This window comes from Macaca nemestrina, chromosome 7 (genome assembly GCF_043159975.1).
Source record: "Macaca nemestrina isolate mMacNem1 chromosome 7, mMacNem.hap1, whole genome shotgun sequence".
In the NCBI taxonomy this organism is placed as follows: Eukaryota; Metazoa; Chordata; class Mammalia; order Primates; family Cercopithecidae; genus Macaca; species Macaca nemestrina.
Window position 1 is genome coordinate 96810045 of NC_092131.1, and position 23109 is coordinate 96833153.

General features: G+C 41.3%; 1 long non-coding RNA gene across 1 annotated transcript; it reads right to left on the minus strand.

Moving 5' to 3' along the window:
- Window positions 1–2616: 2616 nt before the first annotated feature.
- On the minus strand, window positions 2617–18460 carry LOC105479364 (uncharacterized). Its single transcript, XR_985834.2, has 4 exons — window positions 18410–18460; window positions 7884–8003; window positions 6178–6541; window positions 2617–2749 (listed from the first exon to the last, which is right to left on the minus strand). It is a non-coding gene; the product is annotated as an uncharacterized lncRNA (long non-coding RNA).
- Window positions 18461–23109: the final 4649 nt, after the last annotated feature.

A 23109-nucleotide genomic window follows, 5' to 3' on the forward strand; every position in this document is an offset into this window, starting at 1 on the left:
CTTGGTTTAAACAAGTGGTTACTGGTTTTGTAAGCTTGACTCACAACCTGCTTTCTCATGGAGCTATTCCCCCTGCCCTGGTAGCAGGCCATGGAAGATTTCAAAAACAGCTTCTTACTGTGGGAATGAAAATTTTTTCATTAAAGATGTTACCTTTTAAACTCTCTGCCTCCTACAAACAACTTTAGGCTTCTCCCACACAAATGTCTCTCCTTCTCTCTCTCTTATATATATAATCGGAACTCTTTTAAAGTATCAAGTAATTAAAGCTCTTCATGGGTGAACTCACCCATTGAGTGGAATCCTCCAGCATATGAATTAGTGGCTTTATCAAATTCTAAATCTGTCTTTTAAAAAACCCAACATATTTTTCTGATTTTTGGCAGTAAGAGAACTAATTTTGTTCCAAACACAATACACTTGCATTTCTTTTTTCCTCAGTGGGTTTATATTCTCCAGCTCCATTTGGGTGAAAATTTCTGTTAACCAGAATGAGTCAAAGACAGACTAAACAGCTACCTATATTTAAAATTTCTCCCATCTTCAATTGTAATTTGTGTTCCCAGATAAATAGAGTGAGGAACCAAGATTAGGGAAGGCAAGAAGAAATGATGATAGGAGACCAATGGAGTTGTATTTTTTTTTTTTTTAATTGCCTCACTGTTACTTGGAGGTAGAAAAAAGAAAAGGAAAGAAAAGAAAAAATCTAGACAACACACTGAAGCCCAGGTCTGCTGATCAGACTGTGATGTGTTTGACTTTAATTTGTGCAACCAGCCCCCTCTCCGACCTAGTGCAGATGCCATGTCCTTTTAACATCAGCAGCCACTGGCCTCATTCTCATACCCTGAAATGTGTTCCCTGGAAGTATCTTGCAACCAGCCAGGGCAGAGAAGCAATCCTGCATGCAGTGAAAAGCAAATTGTGCTTGTGCTATATGGCAATTTTGTTTTCCATGAGCTGTTTTAGTTTTCCTTGATTTGGGGTTACATATAAACGACGTTATGTTTAAGAGATAACTATGGAGAAAAGCAGTGATCAGAGAGGAATGGTTCCATTTCAGGAGCAATTTAATACTTGTCTCCTGGATGTGAGCATGGACCATGTGCAATTTCCTTTCTCTTTCAAAGAAAATGGTGAGAAGACCAGTTCCATCAGCATCTTTGCTCCCCAGGAACCCAGGCATACATTCAATTCAATTCATCAATTTCTCAGTTAAAGGCATGAGGTGATTAATGTAAGAGGCTTGTCTTGAAGCTGTTCATTCATATCGGCTTCCAGTCAAAGATTGAAATTCATGAGCACACCATTCAGAACATTTTCCACAGGAGCTGACTCTATTCCCCTCTTTGATGAAGTGCCATTTCTTCTAAGGGTAGGGCAGTCATGGTTAACTAATTATTGGTAACTCTGAAGTTACCTCAAGGTTGTCGACTTCGCTGTGTTGTTTCCTGTGGGAGACTGGGAATGAAAACTCAAAGAGACATAGGACCATGTGCCCTTAAGGCTCAGAGGGACTCGAGATGTCATCTGGCTCAACAGAAGCATGTTATGGAGGAAGAAATGGAGCTAAAGGAGACTGAGTGCCTGTTTACGGTCCCAGGCCTGAATGGCAGAGCTGGGCAAGACCTCTATCACCGTACCACTCGTGAACCTTTGCCACAGCTCAAGGCACACTTCTCAATCCATTTTGCCTAGGTGGGCAAAACAGATCATGGGTTCTCCTTGATGAGGCAAAAGACTAAAACTGTGGGCCAGTGATCGATGAAGGGTGGCAGGAGAGATCGCAGACGAGAGGGTGGAGAGACAAGAGAGGTCCCGGGAAACCCAGGTAGAAGAGACAGAGAAGGAGGGGTGGAGAGGGAAGTATTCAAGTTTTCATTCTCCACAATCTCCCTTTTTCCCATGGTTGCTCATGATGGTGAGAATTGGTGAAGCTACATTTTGAGACTCTTTTTCCTTTTTCTTGGATTGCAATAATTAGTCGTGTCAAGATGACCACTCCAATGACAATGTGATTTCAATGAGAAAAAGTGGAGGACTAAACTATAATTATTTGGACAGTCATTCGATCAGTTTTTCTTTATCTTGTCATATTTTAAATGATTAATGAAGTTGTATGTGGGTGTCTGCTGAAGAGGTTACTGAACATGTTTTAAAGCCTTCTTTTTTTTTGCTTATTCTTTTCCATTTCAAGTACATAACAGTTTGTGAGATTTTTAAAAACTCTCAGTTTGAATTAAATAGAATCACAGACCACTTAATCTAATTTAAACTCCAATGTCACATGCTCTTGACATTAGCTGTGTAGAAAATAAACATTTTTCTTCTCCAAGGAGCCTAATATGTGAGCCATTGCTCCTAGCACAGCATTTCCTAAAGAGTTTGGAGCTTTAGATAAGTAGAGATGATCTCAGAAAGAAAGGTCTATGACTTAAAAAAAAAAAAAAAAAAAAAGGAAAGGAAAGACAGTATAAAGTTCATCCTGCAGTGACAAATCACATGCTACTTTGCATATTAAATGTTTTGGGAAGTTCTACAATTAATACGACTCTTTGATTATGTTTAATTCAGCATTTCTTTAACTTATTTGACACAGGGTCTCTTTATTTTCCTAAAATTTACTAAGATTCTTTCAGCTCTGTGTTCCACAGAAAACAGTTTGGAAAATATTCATTTAGCTGATAAGTGCACAAATTCAACTGCATAATTATGATTCATCGTCTTCTTCTAAACAAGGAAAAATAACCTGAAAATGAAACATATTAAGGGTGATTGTTTTGAAAATCAAATAGTCTTTTTTTAAAATGGTGGAAAATCATAGTTTTAAATAATTATTAGAAAATTTTGCCTTGAAAATATTTTAGAAATATAAAAAACTAAAAATATTCTAGTATTGAGAAAATAAGCTGTGATGTAATTTAACAGTAATTCGAATCACCTACCACATATAACTGTGCAACACCTAAGACTTGCTTTATAATCATAATCCTAGAACAGTCTTGAATTCAAACAAGTTCTGCTACAGTAGATTCTAAGTGGCAGCTAGAAGAGTCATTTTTAATCACTGTACCTGGAGTTCAGTACATGGGATGCTTGTACCGGTTAAGAAAGGTCAAGCAACAAGGTTGTGTCTATGAGCACAGCACAGTAAGGTCTTTGAATGGCAAGGGAACCATTTCCCTTTTATCTTTTATTAAAGGGGATCAGGTGTTTGCCCATAAGAACTGCACTCCAAGCAACATGCAGTTCTATTCTGGAATATGCCCATAAACTAGAGATATGTCTGTTTAAATAAACATAACATCATGAATATCCTACAGCCAAATGAGACAGTGGCATTTAGGAGTAAAAGCGGACAAAATCTGCTTCTCCTCATTTTTTTTTTTTTTTGAATGAATGATGCAACTTTGAGATTATCCAGATTTTTCTAAAACAAAGAACAGATAATCCTACAAATTCTAAAGTTAACCTTGGTCACTGGATATAATTCCTAAATTACATTTGCAAAAAAGCAGGTAAAGGATTTTTTTAAGTACTCTAACTATTGCACCTGAAATAACACAACATTTGTTATTAAAGGATTCAGGTTTGCATGCTTGCTTGGAATAATGTATATTCTTTATTTTTCAATGTTCAGTTGTACTTGTATATTCTTCAAGTAGGACTAGAGGGGAATTATTAGTTGCACTGGTCTGGGCATTCTTGTATCTACTTATTTTGAAGCCTCTCATTTGTAGCAACAGCTGCAAGGTGTCCCTTCAAGGATTTTGCTTTTTTGATTTATACTTTTATACACTCAAATCTCAATTGAGATATCCCAGCTTCATTCCATTTTCTGACCTTATACTATCAAGCCAGAGTGACCCCCAATCTCTTAGGACTGGGCTACATTCCAAACCAGGTTATGGAAGAACAAGGGCAGAGAATCAAAGCCACACATCACCCCGGTCCCAAGGAGACACTTCATGTAAAGCTGAGTGAAGGCCAGCCAATCCGCAGACCTCATTTATTTGCCCATGTGAGAATTCTCAACTCTCCACCCTTTGAACTTTTGACATTATTTTTGAGTGTGTGTGAGTCCTGTTTATACCAAACACAAAAGCCAGACAGATGCTCAGTTTGGCATGGAAATTGGCCTCATGAAAATAAATGTTCTCTTTTCCTTTTTTTTTTTTTTTTATTGTGTGTGTGTGTGAGGATGGACACTGCTGAAATGCATCATAGTTGCTGACATATTAGTGAATATTCCATGCATCTGTTTCTGGTTATTGTTCTCCTCTTGACATACCTGTCATCATGCCCATGCAGTGAGGCGTTTCAGATAATAAAACACCCTCAGAGTCTGGTCAAATGGATGTGATGGTCAATAAGGCTGTGAGCTAATGTATCTGGAAATCAACTGAGCATGAGTGCTTGAGCACTCTCATGCACTCTCCAATCCCCGCTTTGGGACAATATTGCTTCCACTCAGAGAGATGCTCTCTTGGACTGAGAGGGAAACAGCCCGAGTCCACCTTCCACTAGAAATCTTTTCAAAGTCCTCATTCCCACAAAACACCCAGTCTGACTTTCAGGAGATATAAAATTAACCTGGTTAAATACAGATTTTTTTAATTGTTATTCACACCAATTTATAATGTATCTTTGTTACTGAATGTGAAATTGGATGTTTAGCACTGAGCACAGTGCCTAGGCATGATTAGCACTTAAAACACTAAGTTGGTCTTTTTGTCATTATAATATTGAGTCTGATACACTCCGGTGAAATAAACATATTTCTTTTTTGTACGTAAGGTAGCTTGCGCATGGAGACCAGGTTGCTGGCCTCACCCAGGTTACACATCCAGCAAATGGAAGGATCACTCGCCTCTCTCATACCGATGAGAACAAGTGGCAATGACTTCGTCATGATGGAGGTTCAGTGAGGAGCACAAATCTTTATAGTGTGAACCTGATTCATGGTATGTTAATGATAGGCTAATAAGCCACTAAATGACCTCTAACAGTTGTTTAAAAAACAATTCAATTTGAGTATAGGCTATTTCTAAACCCCAATTTATGTCCTATTGAAAAACTAACCTCATCAATCATGTGAATGAGACCAACATTTGGAACAAAAGAAAATAGCATCCTCCCTTTTTTCAGTAGTGCCTTGTAAATGTAGTAAATGTCTGTTGGATTGTCCTATTTATAAGGCCTTTGTTTTTTCTTACTGTAAACTCTTAAGGATGCTCCGTTGCCTGGTACAATTCAATATGAGTGGAGCTTGCAGGGGTCTTGATCTCTACATACAGTGCACCACAGGAGTGATTTATAAACCACAGTCCCACAGCATCCCAGGAACGGGAGTGAATTGAAGCTTCTAAGTGAACACAAGTGCTATGAATTGCAATGTTAGACCAGCACAAGAAATGTCCCCAAACTCATTTCCTGCAAGTGAGAATGGGGATGTGGTTGGAGGGAATTAGGGGGAATGGCAAACCCCATAAGGAATGAGGTTGGTACCCAATTAGCTTCTTTTCATATTATGGGTTTAGGGAGGCCAAGTAATCCCAAGATGGCTCCAGTCATTTTCACATTGGCAAAGAGGAACAATATCGCTTTTTAATAGTGTGAGGTCGGAGAAAAAAAGGGCAGAGGGAGGAGAGGGGAGAACAAACCAGAGGAGGATTGTGAATGCACGGAATTCCCTGGGCATGAACATTTTTGTGAAAAATAAAAGAAAGAAAGGAGATTAAAAAATTAATAACTTGAATGTGTGATCAATAAAAATAATTATCATCTTCCACTCCATTTTTCATAAGGCACTCAGTGGCCTGAAAGTAATTTCTGACATAGACATAGGAGCAAAGCATTGCACAAAAATTTCCTCTTTTAAAAAAGACTTTCCTTTTCCAGTCTCAATGTGTTTTTTCCCTCCTGTCTTCTACACTCAACCGTTTGGTCTAAAGACAGTCAGGGAGCTAAATATATATTAATTAGAACTCTTGGGGCTGGCATCAGTGAGATACAATTATACCAAACGGATGCCATTCCAGGCTCTGATAGCTTCATTTAAATTCCTGAATAAAACATGAAATATCTTTAATGAGAAATGAATATAGTTCTCAGGAGGGAGTAGTCCTGATATTGTTACTAGTCGAGATATAGAAGATGAAGACATAATGTGAATACCTTCCATTTTATATAAAAATGACGGTTGTTAGAAAAGACATATCCCTCTTCTGAGACATCATGTGAACTGCAAAATCAAAAATTATAGTGCCTAACAGCAGAGTTTCCTCCCAAGGAACTGCAGCATTGGAGCTTCTGTGAATTCGCAGAAAGGAACACATTCTGTCTGTTACCAGGAAAACGGATCACCTCAAACAGCATCAGTGAGAATAAACACGTGCCACTCCATCGAGCAAATCGCTGCTGCTTTCTAAGCAAGAGGTGAGTGTGATTTCATATCCATAAACATGTTGTCTACAAGAAAGAAATAGATGTGCATCCTTATCTCAAATCTCTACCCTCTTCAGACCGTCACTGCTCTGTTCTGGAGGAGGGGGAAGAAGAAGAAGGAAATGGGTTAGTAAAATCCCACTGTCAAGGAGATGGGAACCGCATGGCTTCTCACACTGCCCAGGCCTCCTCTTTGATCACAGGCCCTGGGAAGCCCAAGCCCAAGCCCCAGGCTCCAGCAAAAGCCTATTCACCTGTTGGGCTGTGGCAGGGATTTTCTTCTTTTCTTTCTAAGGGCTTTCCTTTATTTATCGTGTCTTTCATAATTAAAGTTACTGCATGCTACCTTGCATGCAGGTGGCACCTATCTTAATCCCAGGTGACCTTCAGTAGCTTTAGAAATATTACCAACAATGACTGGGACTTGCTATGACTGCCATTGAATTCAAAAGGTCAGTTCCCCAACCTGGGTGACTGGGAGTGGGGAGAGGGAAGAACTTTATGGAGAACTGGCAGACAATCGGTCTGGAACAAAATAGGAAGGTAAGGGTATATTTTCCCCCATATCTCCTGTCACAGTCCTGAGCTATTGTAAAAGGTAAACAATTCAAGACCAGTCTGGCCAACATGGTGAAACCCCGTCTCTACTAAAAATACAAAAGTTAGTTGGGCATAGTGGTGCGTTCCTGTAATCCCAGCTACTCGAGAGGCTGAGGCAGGAGAATTGATTGAACTGGGACCCAGGAGGCAGAGGCTGCAGTGAGCCAAGATGGCGCCACTGCACTCCAGCCTGAGCTACAGATCTAGACTCTGTCTCAATACAATAAAAAAAAAAAAAAAAAAAAAAAAAAAAAAAAAAAAAAAAAAAAAAAAAACCACTCAGGCCTCTTTTTTTTCTGACTCAGAGACAAACTACTACCCTGCCTTTATAAAGGAGATTGAGAGGTCAGGTGAAGCAACCAGGGCTGGTCAACTGATAAAGCTCTTGTCATCCTGTTATATAGCATTGCATTCATTGGACAAATAAATGAGTGCCCACCTGCAACAGACTGTGAGGAGATACTGGGAAAAGGTCAGCTGGGTTACTGCCCTCCTGGAGCTCATGGGCAGCAATTTCCAAATAGCACCATTGCATGTGAAGGTTCTCAGAACCTGCCCCTCCCTCCTAGCTCTGCCGCCATTCCACTCTTGGGGGTGGAGATGATGAGGCCGAGTTTCTAATTGGCATTGCTGGTCCTGAAGCACACTTCGAGAAGCAAGGGTCTAGAAGGCTGAGCTCATCAGATTCTTCCAAGCCTCTGCATCTTCATTTGCGTGCTTTCTATGCAGGACTAATCTCCTTTCCTGTTGGGACACTGCTATATTTTGTTCAGTTCTTTCTGAACACTTACCCTTCCTTTCTAGGGTCCCCAGAGTCTTAAGTGCATCTTACTCACCAAAGTACATACAGCGGTCCCCTCTTATCCTCGGGCAATACGGTCCAAGACCCCCAGCGGATGCCTGACACCTGGGATAGTACTATGCTCCACAGAAACTATGTTTTTCCCTATACATACCTGTGATAAAATTTAATGTATAAATTAGGCACACTAAGACATTCATAATAATAACTAATAATAAAATAGAACAATATGCACACTGTAATAAAAGGTATGTGAATGTGGTCTTTCTTTCTCTCCAAATACCTGGTAACTGAGAGGTCTACTAAGTGACTTGTGGGTGGAGAGTGCAGACAGCATGCCTATGCTGGACAAAGGGATGATTCATGTCCCAGGAGGGATGGCAAAAGATCTCATCATGCTACTCAGAAGGTGCAAATGTAACACCAATGTGATGTTTATTTTTGGAATTTTCCATTTCATATTTTTGGATTATGGTTGATCACAGGTGACTGAAACCTCAGAAAGCAAAGCTTCAGATAAGGGGGTAACTACTATATAACCTTTTTTCGTAACTATTGATTTGTCTGGTGTTACTGCACTGGCTACATTGAAAGTTATTTGATGAAAGAAACCATCCATCTTATGTATCCAGTCTAGTTCCTGCCTTACAGTAAGAGTTCAAACAAATATTTGTTGAATTAATGGATGAAGAGACAAATGAAGGAAATGAGTAAGGTAACTTGTTGAACTTTTCTAAGTTTATACATTCCTGTATAAAACCAATGCAAAGGTTTGCTTTTTCCATGTATATATAAAGCCAAGAAATCCAGCTAAATAGGACCAATGCATTCAATTTTCAATCAATTTTGGGAAAAGTTTTTGGTGAGAAGTAAAAGGATATTAGTCAAATTGCTATGTGGTCTCATGGAAGAAGAGTAGAAAATTGAAGAAGTCAAAACAAATTTGTTTTGAGATTTCTTCTAGTTTTTAAGATTATTCTATAATTATTTTTTTGTTCAGAGTTAGATCAATAATAGCAGTAACAGTCCTAGCTAACTTCTACTGAGTCATGCAAGAACTGTTAAGAGTGCTTCATATGCAGTAACTCAATTTATCCTTGTTCCCACATTTTCCAAACAACCACCATCCCACTGAACAGTTACAGGAACACAGAAACAAAGAGGTTGTCTCTCCCAAAGTCCACCAATTTTTGTATATAAATAATAGCCTATTCTTTATCTCTGCAAAGATCACAGCAAGAATATACATGAGAAAATTGCGTGAAAATAAGAGTAAATCAGAGTACAAAAGAGTTTTCTCGTCCCGACACATTGGGGCACATTGCCCAAATATAAGAGACTTTGCTTAAAATAATTTAACAAAATAACAAAGAACATGTCTTCACTAGTGATTTATGCGTAAATTGTAAGCATTTTCCAGCCTAATCAAGAGCTTTGCAAAGTTGACAGCCCATTTCTATTTGTGACTCCCTGTTCTCGTCTCTCTCATGTCCAGAGGATAAATATTTAGATTAAATGTGTCATTCTGGTCAGAAACATTCTTGCTTCATTGCTGATTGGTCTGGACTTTGATTTCCTAGACTCCTCCTGCTCCTGCCACCCAGGCTTTCCTCCCTAAAGCCTCTGATCCTTTGGAAGATGCAATTGAGGACTGGTCTTTTGAATGCAGATTGAGGGGTCTCCGTGCACCCAGAGGGCCTCATGAGTTAAAGCCTACACCACTGGAATCACGTTCAAGCCACCATGGTTTCAAGATTTCTGCTCATTTCCTTATTACTCATTTACCCACCGGGGCAGAAGCCCAGTCAGTTTGGCTCAGTCTATTTAGGTCTTGCAAACTCCTTTCTCCAAGTGTGTTTGTGTGGGAGGTACACAGTGGAGAGAGACTTGTTTCTATGTCTCCTAATTCTGCTGCAACCCTGCATGGCCTCCTGTTCCAGGGAGGCAGGATACTTCTTGTTCATTCCTGGGGATTTGCTAAAAAGAGTCTGGATTATCACATTAGAAAATCTCAAATTTGTGGAAGTGGTGGGTGAATGGGGATGGCATCACCCCTCAGTCAGGTTCCTTTTCCCCACTGTGCTGGACATGGCCTCAGAAGCCTCATCAAAACACTGCCTGTTAGCTGTCCCAGTTCAGTTGGTGTTGGCGTGCATCATCAAAGCCTATCTTTCACCTCTGCCCCCAGTCTTGCTCTCACGCCCTATCTGCCTGATGCTAAGGATTTTTTGCTGCTTGGACATCTATGGTAGTGTCTGATTTTAACCCTGGGGCCTACTCGAACCACAGCTGCTTTCACTAGACCCGGAGGCATACATTGGTATTTTCAGCCAGGTGGGGGATTCCCTTACCCCACCAATCCTGAAGTCCTCCTCGTTACTCTCTGACTGCGTGGCTGAGGACCCAGCATGATATTTGGGCCAAACTTTGCAATTTAGGCCAGATACCTAAAACAACTAAATAAAGGTTAATACACCGAGGAGGCACAGTCTTTGCCACGCTAAGAATCTCACCCATATTCAGTGTTAGCAAGATTGTTGATCATGTAAAAGTCTAATGATGAAAACAGCTATCATTTAGTGCAGGAACCCTCTGTGTACATCTGAGTGCTGTGGGTGGATTTTCTCACTGGAACTTCAACGAAACTAAGGGTACTTTACAATCTGGTCTCATCTACCTTTATGAATTCATCCTTCACCTTGTTTCCCTTGAACCGTATTTTCCATCCCTGCTAAGCTAAACAGACTCTTGCATCCTTTATATGTATCCTCTAAAGTGTCATTTTACCATTGGTAAACTGAGGTTTGGGGTGAGAAGTAAATTTATACAATGAGGAGGTAGCAGAACTAGAGATCAAAGCTTCTCTGCTAACTAAGTCCATATCTTAACCACTGATTTATACTAGTAGATGACAAAAAAAAAAAATCTTTCCAAGTTTCCGAGAGAGAACATCTTCAAGACATATTGGCATTCAATGACTGAATGTATTCGTAATAGTCGTCTATGAAAACTTCTATTAAGTAAGCTCACCTGAAGTCCTTAAGGGCAGTTCCAGTTCTCTATAGACAGTGGTCTAGTTGGGAAATGTGAATATGCTTCCCTTTAGTAAATACATAACCTTAAGATTTTAGTAGTTTGATCTGGGATCCAAGGAGTCTCACAATTGCCTTTTTGGGATATGAGACTTCTGGCTACAGAGCAGAAGGTTGTATCGAAACCATTCTAAGGGTTTTCCATATTCCCTCTTTCCCTAGAGACTGGATGTACCTTAATTGTGTTGAACTGGAGGGGAGACAGTGCTGGGACTAGCTTGGGCACAAAATTTAAGACACCAAAAAAGGTCAACAATCAAGATCAATAACATTTTAAAACTTTTTTTAAAATCAAAACTATTATTATTATTATTATTATTATTATTTTGAGATGGAGTCTCACTCTGTTGCCAGGCTGGAGTGCAGTGGTGAGATCTCAGCTCACTGGAACCTCCACCTCCCAGGTTCAAGCAATTCTCCTGCCTCAACCTCCTGAGTAGCTGAGATTACAGGCACATGCCACCACACCCAGCTAATTTTTTGTATTTTTAGTAGAGACGGAGTTTCACCATGTTGACCAGGATGGTTTTGATCTCTTGACTTCATGCTCCACCTGCCTTGGCCTCCCAAAGTGCAGGGATTACAATTAATACAAAAATCCATGATGAACAAAATATCAAAATTTTACATAAATGTGGGATCAGTATTACTGATTTTCTTAGTCCATTTGGGCTTCTATAACAGAATACCACAGAAGGAGTATCTTATAAACAGCAGAAATTTATTTCTCACAGTTTTGGAGGCCGAGAAGTCCAAGATCAAAGTTGCTGGCAGATTCAGTGCCCAGTGAGGGACTGTTTCCTGGTTCAGAGATGGCTGTTTTTCCCTCATATCCACACATGGAAGAAGGAGGGGGGATCTCTCTGGGGTCTTGTGGGAGTTCCACCCACGTGACCTAATTATCACCCAAAGCCCCATCTCCTGCTAACATCGCCTTGTGGGTGAGGATTTCATCATATGAATTTTGAGGGGAAACAAACATTCACTCCATAGCACTGACAGTTCCTTTGCTTCAGACTCCACTACGAATTCAGCATGGCACTGCGTGGAGATGACATGGGGTGAGGGATTTAAATTTGGAGACCTTATAAAATCCTTCTTACCTGGTCTCTTTTTGAGTTAGACCATGCCATGAACATTGTTGAAGTTATTCTAATAGAAGGCAGGAAATGCACTTTTCCAATGTCTGGAGGGCTGGACTTAGTGGTTATAAGTAAGAAGCAATTGATCCTTTCTCTCACCTGCCCTAGCACAGCCACCCTGGGATCCCAAACCTCCCCATCCTGCCTGAAATCCTGAGCAGAACCCAAAGCTTTTCCAGTTGTCCCTTATCAGTGAACAAAATTGCCTGCTCGCTTTTGAGTAAGAAAATACCTAGCTCAGGGCCATGTCAAAGTTTTCAGCCCATTTTAAACTTATTGTAACTTCTGACTCAGAACTAAATCCCTGGCCGGGGGACCTTGTGTAGGAAAGGAAGGCAGGGTCAGATTCCTCTCTTCCCTGGGCCACTTTTTCAACCACATGTTTCTTGCTGTTCAGGTCCCCTCCAGGGGTCTGAGGGAGAAGAGATGAGGTCCAGGAAAAGGCTTCTATGGCAAGAATTGTTGAATTCTGATACTAATGGCTTCTGGCTGCTGTGGGGCCCAGAGGCTGCATCTTTTTCACATGGGACCACTTGGGGTAGGAGTGGAGGGATCTCTAGATAGCTACTGTTTTCAGGGCCTCTATTCTGTGGTGCCTCTGACATGGACAGAGTCTCTCCTGATGGCCACTTAAGACACCCTCAGTCCTGTTTTCATATCTAAGGCCTTTGGTGTTGCCCTCTTAGGTGGATCTCTCTCCACAGGACGCAATCTTGCTTCTTCTTAGGACACAGCAAGCCCCTGAGAAACAGGTTCATTGGCCCAGCCAACTTTGGAGCACAGATTACTCCCCATGCAGTCCTGCCCCTTACCTCCAAAGCTACCCAAAGACAGCTCTACCCACTACAATTTACATGCAGCTGAGAGTCAAACATCTGTCTCCATCTCCACAGCCACACACATCCAGCAAGGGACACATGTCAAATTTTCCACGTGGCTCTCCTAGAGCTTACCAATTAGCCAAAGAAAAGTGGAAGCATGACCTCTCCCCCATAGAAAAGAGGGGCCGGAATCACCCGGAGCAGAGACCACTCACACTCTGAAGACATTCTTCAGCTTTCAGCGAACTCAGCCTTTTCTACATAGTCTAGAGCTGTCTCCAAAATTTCACACCAAAAAACGTGTGTTTTTCATTCTCTCCAAAAAATACCTTAGAATTCATATATGGTTGGATTGTTTTAAACATGTGTGTAAGATACAAACAATTTAAGATTACATTATTAGAACTAGTACTTTTCCTAGATATAGTGTGATACTTTATATGGAAAAAATGATACAACACATGCAGACATATGTACACAGTCACCCACACATGTGCATGTGCATGAACCTAAACACAAATGGAGGAAATAAAAAGTTAAACACCAAGCAATTTTCTCATATCATGTGGGCTAATTTCCCAGCCAGATTTATAGATTTTTCTTTCAAAGCTAACTTCCATCCATTAAATTCCTCTCCTATTGCCCTCAGGCAGGGCTCTGTTGACATATGCTTGATCTACTATGCAGTGAGGCTCCCACCTGGTCTTCCTATACAAATGTTGCTTTCCTTTTTCTAGGCCACCCTACATAGCTCTGTCTAATAAATCTTTCTAAAAGACAGTGTTACCCTGTATCTTTCCACTACAATCATCAATGTTTCCCTAGTGGCTACTGAATAATTTCAAATGCCTAGATACGTTTTTCTTCCATGACTTAATGTCTTGTTATATAGAATATCTCTATTTGAGCTAAATGTATTATGTTCCAATTCAGACACACTTTCCTACCTTCACACACAGTAGACCCATGATCAGTGTGATGAAGAGAGTTCTAAGTGTTCATGTTGTTACAATATTTGTGAGTAGGGTAGTGTTTGACGTTTAAAAGGTATTCTAACAGGGTTCATGTGCATATCTCTATTAAATTACAATTTAATTGCCTCTTGTGCATCTATTGACCTGATTCATTATGCATTTTTTAAGGAGAAAATTTTTGCTCTTTTATCAGTGTAAACCCAGTGCCTAGAAATCATTAAATATTTAGAAAGTGAATAAGTGAATGTTACTCAAAAGATAACAGATCAATGAATGTGTTTAAGGGACTGAAAAATAATAAACTTATATTAATATATTAAAAATATAAAACAAAGAAAATAGACAAAAATATAAGATATATGTTTTGGTCAGGGTAGGCTAGGTTGGCTGCATAACAAACATCACCAGTAAGTCAAGGGTTCAATGCAACAAAAGTTCCTTTTTTGCTCACACAAAGTCCAGTGTGAATGCTTCTGGTTGGCAGTTTCCTATATTTTTCTCAATGTGGTCACACAGGACTGGAATCCTTCCATCAGCTCAGTCACCACTAACTCCTTCTTAAAGCTCTCTTCTTGGTCCAACCAGCTGACAAGCAAAGACTAAGAGCATGAAGGATCTACTGAAATGAGGTATTTTAGGAACCAGGCTGAGTATATCTGCCAAGTGCTCATTACTTCCAGGCACACATTTTATCGACCTTAAATTCAAGTCCATCATCCATCTGGATTCAAGGTAGTTAGAGACACATGGTTTACATTGTACATAGGAAGGGAGGAAAACCAAATTTGACAAATACTTTCAGTCACTCAAGCACTTGATTTTTCTGTGTAGATTTAGATCAAGCCCAGAACCCCTTTCTCTGTCAATCCCATGAGCTAGATCTTGGCAACCTCAATTGCAGGGAGAGTATAATAGTTATCAATTACTGCATATCAAATTACCCCAAAACTTAGCAGGTTTATACAACACTTATTATTCCAGAGTTTCTGTGGGTCAGAAATTCCAAGTATCCCTTAGTAGTTGGGTCCTCTGTCTCAGGGTTTCTCAGGGCTGCAATGAAGGCTTTGGTCAAGGCTGAAGTCATCTCTGGGTTATACTGAGGGGGTTCATGTGCTTAGAATCTCATGCAGTGGCTCCTGGCAACATTCAGTTTCTTGTGGGTTCTTACACTGAGGACCTCAAGTCCTCACTGGCTGTTAGCTGGAGGCTGCCCTCAGTATTGTGCCTGTGTGTGGGTCTCTTGAGAGGGCAGCCTGCAACATAGTAGCTTGACTCAACAGGATGAGCCACCCAAGAAAAACAAAGGAGAGAGGTGATCAAGACAGAAGCCACAGTCCTTTATAAGTTAATCTCATAAGGGCATTCTATTATTTTTGCCATAGTCTATTCATGAGAAGCAGATCCACACTCAGGGGGAGGGCTATGCAAAGGAGTGTGCACCAGGAGGCGGGGGTTACTATCAGTCATTTCAGAAGCCACCTGCCAGAGAGATCATAGAACAGAACAACGCTAAATGCCTCAAATATGGTGACTGAGTGGTTGACTAACACATTTAATTAATGGGGTAGACCAAGGAAATTTGGTGCACAACATTTTGGTGGTGGAAGAGAGAATTACAGAGAAGACTTGGGGGAAAGAGAGATGTCCAGTCAATAGAAGCATTTCCTCAGCAAGTGGTGTACACAGTGTTAAACTGAAGGTTTACCATGAACAGGGAAATTGCTGTAATTGAAATAGCTGAACTGAATAAGACAATAAATTAAATAAGACAATAAACTGAATAAGACAATAAATTAAAGGGAAAAGAGTGAATTATATAAGAACAATTACAAAGATTTCTGTGACGATATTCAGATCTACCTCAGAGATTTGCTCTGAGAATTAAATAAGATAATGCATCTGAAACCAGCTGATGCAACAAGTCTCTCTCAGGCGAGTCCTGAGAGTCTTTCAACAAGCTCCCAGGTAACCCGGATGCTTCTGGTCTGAGGACCACACTTTGAGTAGCAGGGACCCAGCAGTGTGCCTGGCTTATATATACTCAATGAAGATGGTTCCCTTATCTCAGTGGTCCTCAAAGTTGAGCGGACATCAGAATCACCAGAGGGCTGTGTTGTGAAACAACTTTCTGGATTCTATCTCCACAGTTTAGGAGTCAGCATCTCTGGGACAGGGCCTGAGCACAGTAAATTCCTAATACAAGCCATCATCCCTGCCCTCAAGGAGTCATAGTGTATAACTCATAAAAGCATGTATCTCCTCTCCTCTGGACCAAAAAAAAAAAAAAAAAAAAAAAAGGTGTTTATAAACCCAGCTACAGTAAGTATCTTGGAGCTATTAAAATAGTAACAAATGCCTTAATTAGGGCAAGAACAAGGAGTTCTGTAAATCTCCTCCCAGGTCCCTCTGAAGCAATCAGCTTCCCCCACTGATGCAACCAGGAGTTCCTTTTTACTTCATAAACATTCCTGAAACAACAAAATTAAAGTCCTCCAAAAGTGAGATTATAAACATTAAATGCTATTTACAAATCTCATTATAGAAACTGCAGCAGAATTCATTTTAATATTGTCACTTAATAAATGTACCACAAGTTTTTTGTTCCCCTCTAAACTATCTTAAATTTCTTCAAAATACCAGGTCAGAAAGAGGGTGAGTTCTTATTGTGTATGGCAGGGACTGGCAGAAGCACAAAATTCAGTAAACTATGGGCACTCCCCAGCCCCCTCCACCAATCACACGCTCAGTCACCCAGAGCTCAGAGGGTACAAACTAGAAATCAACCTACCAAGTTCACTTCTAACTCAAGCCTTTGCGTTGCGATTTTACCTACTGAAATGCTCTTCCCTGTAAACTTTGCCTGGCCTCCTCCTTCTCTCCAATCTAACACTTTACCTGGCCTGGCTTTCTTGTCTTGGGAAAGGTTGCAGTGAACTGAGGTTGCACCATTGCACTCTAGCCTGGGTGACAGAGTGAGACTCTGACTCAAAAAAAAAAAAAAAAAAAAAAAAAAAAAAAGATGAGCCATTTAGCCCAGGGAAGAGCCGAAGTCAAGGTGCTGGGGGCCGCCAGGATACAGGTGGTGCTTTGTAGGCATGGGTGCTTGTGGAGAAGTGGTGGGCAGCCACGTGGAATCCAGGTGTGCAGAGGGCAGACTGTGAGTGTCTTGTGTGTGGTGCTAAGGAGCTAGTACTTCCTGTTGAAATTCGAAGGTCACTATTGAATGGGAGGGAGGCTTTACGGGTGTGTTTTAGGAAGGTGATAGGGAAGATGGAATATTGGGGCCTGGAGTGAAGGAACGAGAAAGGGCTCCCAGTATAGAGGCGGCTGCATTCATGTAGTCAGGAGGGAACAGGTCCCTGGAGACCAGGGCAACAGGTCCATGAAGGTCATGTCTAGGGAGCGTGACTGAGTGAATGCACTCAAGAAAGATGATCTCACACTTTTCTTTCACATTGGCCAAAATGAGACTGTAACTGAATGTTTGCATCCCAGGTTTGAAACCTAATCTCAGAACCAAGTCTTCCCCCTTTTTACAGGTTCCTCAAAGTCCTCTGGCACCTTCAATTGCCTGTATTCATCATAAGCCTGAAGTCCCTTCTCTTAGCATAGCGAACGCCTCTGTTTCTTAAAGAAGCTAAGCTCATCTCCAACTCAGGGCCTCTGTGCTTGCCATTGCCTCTTCTTCTTGGAATGCCATTCCATGTGATTTTGCCTTCTTGGCTCCTCCTCACCATTCACCTTATTACGTAACCATTACCTCCCTCAGGCGGCCTTTCCTACCCACTTCCCAGGGTGCCACATTTCCAGCTTTTACTTTCTTTGCCCTGTCATCATTTAAACTGGCCCAGCATTCTTATTTGTTAAAAGTATTTATTCTCTCCCTTTCCTCAATAGAATGTCTTGTGGGCGTCATAAGAATAAAGATTTTTCTCTGGCTTTGTTGTTTTGACCTCAGTACACACAACAATGCATGGCACATAGTAGATGCTCAATAAATTTGTATTGAATGAGTGACCTGTGGAACCAGAAAGGTGAAAATTAGGATCTGAAGATACCCTGTTGCTGAGGAGCCACCATTTATTCTCTTTTCTCAGTGACATTTTCTTCCTCTATTATTATACTAATCCACCCGCAAGGAGAGGAGAGACTTGCATCACTGCAAGAGAAAATTCCCGAGGGCAAGTAATAAATCCCACTGCAGGTTTTTCCCAGTGGATATCAGTTCTGGTAGTGGGAAGCATCACTTTTTCTCTGGGCAAGGTACATATCTATGTGACAGCCTCTGTCTATAATAGCTACCACAGAGACCAGACAGGAGGCATTAAAAATTAAACAAGAGAAGAGTCGATCAGCTTCCAATCTTGGGTTTATAGACAGGAAAATGCTTAATGACAGGTGGTCTCTGTACCAGAGGTGGCCTCTGAGAGACATTTCTCTTGATTTTATTTTTTAATTAACTTTTATTTTCAGTATTTTGTCCCCCTTTTCTGCCCCCAATGGAATAATATTTAAATGATAAAAAGCTCACCGCTGTTTCCAGAGCAGCCCAGACCACCTCTCCACCCAGCTGCAAGGGGAGAGAATCTTTAAAGATCACTCTATTTTGGAATTCTAATGTTGCCAAGTGGCACACATGGATTCTCATCATATGGCTCCCAACTGCAGTTCTTTAAGCTAAAGAGTGCAGTTCTTCACCGCTTCCTTGTGACAGTCTCCTAATTACCCATTCTGAGCCCTCTGAAACAGCATTCCTCCTAGTTAAGGATCTCTACCATCACTGCAAGACACCAGTGAGTTGAGTATATTTTATTCAGCATCTATCCACTGTGCATGAATAGTAAAATAGTCACAGTCTAAGGCTTACTATGTGGCATTAAGATATATTCTGATTCAGAATAGAGTCACTTAGATTAAATACAGGATACATATATGAATACACACATACACTTTTATTATAATATAGTCATTAGTACTTTCAAGTAAGTCATATCTTACTTTAGTATGAGTGCTGCCCTCTCATATCCATGTTTTCATCTGATTTTCACAATCACCCAGGGAGATAGCAATCATATTCTACGCATCTTATAGAAGTCAAAACTAAGGCTAAGAGAGGCTGAGTAACTTACCTAAGGTCACATAGCTAGTGAGTGCCATAGCTGGATTTGAACCTAGGCAGTCTGACGCCAGAGCTATGCTTCATAAGACGGAAATGTACAGGTGTATCCTGAGGAATGATGAAAGGAGAAAAGAAATAATTTTGGAAGTATAGTAGGAATTAGATTGTGCAGGTTCTCAAGTGCCATGAGAAGTCATTTGGAGTTTATTTTTCAAGCCACATAAGGAAATATCAGGGTTTGAATGAAAGGTCTTTGAATAAAAGACTGACAGCTTTAACCCTTCACTTTGTCACTTTATTATAATTAAAATTTTATATATATATATGTCTGTTATATTTGTGCCTCTCTTTTTGCTAGAATGAATCTGTGACATGAATAGAGTACTTGTGTGACTTATTCATTGCCTACCTATGTCAATGTCTGGCATATATAAGGCACTCAGTATTCATTGAGTGAATGAATCAAGGAATCCATGTCTAAAACTCCAATGACATCCCAAGCCTGGACCCTGGGTTCCTTAAACTAAAAGCACACCATTGTCCAACACAGCTGTCCTAGATGTTGAACAGAATGACCCCTTGGACCCGGCCCCATCCGGTTCTGCCCATCCCTCACAAAAGACTTGGAATATAAACCTGGCCTCAGGTTTTCTTAGAAGACAAGATGGCCTTGTTCTGGTCTGCTGAATGTAGCCTACCCCTCCGGATTACCTGATTTGATAGGGACTCCTGTCAAAAGAGGTCATCGTTGCCTATCTGCTGTGCAATTTCCCTTAATTATCAAGTGTTATATCACATAGCTTCATTTGAACAGTAGTAAAAGAGGAGAAAAAAAGAAAAGAAACCACCCACATCTGAACTCACCCTTCCCTGTTCATTCTGACCTTCGCTTCATTGCCTCCTCCATATCCTCCACTGTTAGTACAGAGCACTTAACCTTCCATGGGGTATTTTTATGCTCCATTTTCTGTGCCATTATGAAGGAGATGAAAGTAAATGGAGTTCACTTTGGATGGGCGCTGTTATCACCCACTTACAGGCTTTCCCACCCTTCCCACTTCCCAAAGGGGAAACACAGATGCAAAGAGAGTGAAGGTGTTTTCAAATTAAATGCATCTCAGAAAGCCAGGTAGGCAAGAAGAAATACCTTTTGCTAGGAATGCCAAACTAGTAAAGCACCTCCAATTGATCTGCACGGAAGAGCATTTACTTAGTAACAAAGCAGACCAGTGCAAGACCGGCTAAACTGTCTTGTTTACTCCCCGCTGGGGTCTTGTGCTTCTCCTTTCCAACACTTGTCACACACAACTACTTGTGTAATGTCTGCTTTCAAGGATATTGTTATGGTGATCTATCCCCGTGTAACTTACTGGCTTAAAACAATAACAGACACTTACTTTGCTCACAAATATGCAATTTGGGTCAGACTCATTAGCAGTAGCATATGATTGTTATACACAGGGCAGCTGTGTTAGCTCCACTGAGGTCTGGAAAAGAGTTATCTATTCCGGCCGGGCGCGGTGGCTCAAGCCTGTAATCCCAGCACTTTGGGAGGCCGAGACGGGCGGATCACGAGGTCAGGAGATCGAGACCATCCTGGCTAACACGGTGAAACCCCGTCTCTACTAAAAAATACAAAAAACTAGCCGGGCGCGGTGGCGGGCGCCTGTAGTCCCAACTACTCGGGAGGCTGAGGCAGGAGAATGGTGTGAACCCGGGAGGCGGAGCTTGCAGTGAGCTGAGATCCGGCCACTGCACTCCAGCCTGGGTGGCAGAGAGAGACTCCGTCTCAAAAAAAAAAAAAAAAAAAAAAAAAAAGAGTTATCTATTCCAAGATGATAGCTCACTCACACAGCTGGCAGTCCTTGCTGGGAACTGAGGTAGGGCTGTTGGTCAGAGGGCCTCAGGTTCTCTCCAAATGGGCCTCCCCGTGAAGCCCTTTGGCTTCCTCAAGACATGGTGGCCAATTTGCGAATGCAAGTATTCAAGACAAGAGTAAGTCATCAATCTCTTAAGGGCTGGACTGACCGTTAGGAGTGAATTGTGTCCCCTTAAGAAGACATATTGGAATCCTAACTACCAGTACCTCGAAACATGACCTTATCTGGAAATAATATCTTTGTAAATATAGTCAAGTTAGAGTCAGTCATTAGGGGGGGCCCTCATCCGATATAAGTAGCGTCCTTAATAAAAAGGGTAAATTGTGACAGAGACACAAATGTGCACAGATAAGACAAAGATCCACAAGGAGAATGTCATACAGAGATCAAGGCCGAGATGGAATGATGCATCTACAAGCCAAAGATGGCCAGCAAATCATCAGGATGTGCGGAGAGGCATTGGACAGAGTCTCTTTCAGAGCCTCAGAAGGGGCCAACCTAGCTTACACCTTATCTTGGACTCACCACCTCCAGAACTGTGAGATAATTAATATTGTTTTTAAGGCCCCCAGGTCTATGGTATTTTGCTATGGTAGCTCCAGGAGAGTAATATACTGATACCACATTGCTGTTAACCAAAGCAGTCACAGAGCCAGCCCAGAGCATCGAGAAAATTCTTGGTCATTTTTAAGGACCACAGATATGGAAGCAGAGGCCATGGCTATCTTGTTTTTCCCTACTTCACCACTGCCTGGTACCTGAGTGGTGGACAGTAGACCTTTGTCGAAAGAAAGAACATAGAGGTTCCTCATTTTTTTTCTGACTCAGGTTGATTTAAACATACCCTTCCTACTGTAATATTTCTTTCTAAAAAAATCCTAGTTTTTAGTACACAGACAAAAAGCTACCATGATGATTAGTGGCATATGTTTCACTTCTGCATTCTAAATTACCGTATTTCAAAGAAGTGTGTGGTCTACCATTTTCTGAGCCTCCAGCTGCTGCCCATGTACAGGGAAGGAGTCTCAGCTTGGCTGGAGCCCTAGGAATCGGGAAACTATCAAAGAATCAGACCAGCACTGTATTTCCAGCCTCCCTTGCCATTAGGGATACACATGGACCTGCTTCATCTGAGAAGCTCTAATTGGAAAGCTGATGCTCTGTGCATATGGCTATGTCCAGGAAGATTACATTTGGCCAAGACCTCCTCATGGTAGGACGCAGAATCAGTGTTATACTCCACCGCTCCCGAATTACCAAAACGGGAGGAGGAGGAGAAAGAGAACAGAGAAAGAGGGGGAAGAAGAGAAGGAAGAAATGGGAGAAGGGTTATTATTAATTAAGCCCCTACTATGTACCTGGTACTTTACATATGTCGTTTTATTTAATCACCACAAAATTTTAATGCCACAGGTATTAAGCTCTCTGTTGTACACCTGAGGAAACTGAGACTCATAAATTACTGACTTTGTACCCATATCACACCACTAGAGAATGATGAGACTGGGATTCAAATTCAAGTTCATAGAACTCCGAAGGCCACGTTTTTCACCATGACACAGAACTGACCAAGCAGAGTGGAGGGGTCAAGTTTATACCACACAACCATGTGCTCACATGGGAAGACCAGAGCCAGGTAGCACGAAACGAGTCATTAAAAGTCACCTGGTGGTGTAGCAAAAGTGACAGAAAACCTGGGGCTCTGGAATCCCTGTTTTCTATTTTGGGATATCCAGCTCGTTCTCCTAATTCAAAGAACAAATTTTCCCAAAAGTGCATGAAATCCCACTATATCATTTCATACTAATTCACACACACACTTCCTCACTCAGTGCGATTTCTCTTAAATATACTATTGGCACTTTCTTAATAACTGTGGTCTCTTGGGAAAGTCATGTGAAAAATGTCTGTTTCTATTTAAGACAGACAAAGGCAGGAGGAGAAAGGGGGCCCTCTCATTCCAGTGGCGTGCTGCCCTTTCCTGGCCAGCATTTCTTTCCGCAACGGTTCGGGACCGAGACATGTGATTCATTACACTCCCTTTTGCCTTCTCTCCTTGATACTTCAGGCCTGGCAGTTTGGAGGAAGAAGGAAGAGGGAGAGGGAGGGATGGGAGACAGGAGGGTATCGCTGATAAGCACAAAGGCCCAGCCAACTCCGGAAGCCCAAGCCGCACACCGCCAAGAGGAGCTGACTTCCAGCAACATGAAAAGATGAGCGAGGAGGCGGCTT